The sequence below is a fragment of the Aptenodytes forsteri genome, unplaced genomic scaffold (genome assembly GCF_000699145.1).
Source record: "Aptenodytes forsteri isolate BGI_AS27 unplaced genomic scaffold, ASM69914v1 Scaffold172, whole genome shotgun sequence".
Classification (NCBI taxonomy): Eukaryota; Metazoa; Chordata; class Aves; order Sphenisciformes; family Spheniscidae; genus Aptenodytes; species Aptenodytes forsteri.
Window position 1 is genome coordinate 5,373,633 of NW_008795018.1, and position 1,037 is coordinate 5,374,669.

Consider the following 1,037-nt stretch of genomic DNA (forward strand, 5'->3'; position numbering starts at 1 on the left):
TACTTCCCCCCCCCCCCCCCCCCCCCCATATTTATTTCATGTCAATTGTTTATGTTGGTCTGTTCTGGCTTTAAATTACAATTTTGTTTTGGGGTTTTGAGAATGATTCCAAAGAATTTAAAAAGTAAAGATAGAAATTACATCAATAGTTAATTTTGCCACAAGATTGAGAGACCATAAAAAGTCAGTTTTCATACGAACACATGGGCTGTTGATGGACATAATTATATTCTGGAAATTAGGGTGGTATGAATGAAACCAGAAGCTAGTATATATTAAAAATTAATCTTACCTGTGTTCAAATAAATAGGAACTGTGGGAAGGCAAATGATTAGGTGTATAATAGCAACAGAGCACCATAGATGGTCTGAAAAAAATTCTGCAGCTACTTCTAAGGAAAATGTTTGCAATCATATTATAGTGCCTTGTAATATTTTATTCAACTTGACTAATCTATTTCTATCTTAAAATGAATGCATAGGTAAGTATTGTGCGGAAGATATTTGTGTCATTTTCAGGCAGTTTAGTATGTCATGGGATCTTGAATGCTTTGCTTTGATTTTATACCATATATTTCTAAACTTCAAAGGTTAAAGAACATGAATAATATTTTATGTTTGTTTTACAGTCAAAATAGTCTTAACCCCAAGTATACTTTGTTAGCCATTAGATGAATGGCTATGCCTCTGCTAAAACAGCTGTAGTCTTACATGACTGCACAGATTTAAGTCTCAATTAACCATCTATTTTGTGCTGATTATTCTTCTGTAGCTATTTAGCAAAGGAACTTGGTTTGTTTACAATAATAATAAAATTAAAAAGCAGAATAAATAAGGGACACTCTATCATTTTGGCATGCCACGAATGAAACTGGTTTTCGTACTGGGGGACTAGAATACCATGTACAAAGTCCGTGTTCCACTTGCTACTTGAATGAGTAAAATAGCTTTCTTCAAAATTGAAATTTTTTTTAATGTAAAGATGTGATTTCCTCCCCCCCCCCCCCCCCCAATCGACAAGAAAGCAAAACACTTGGC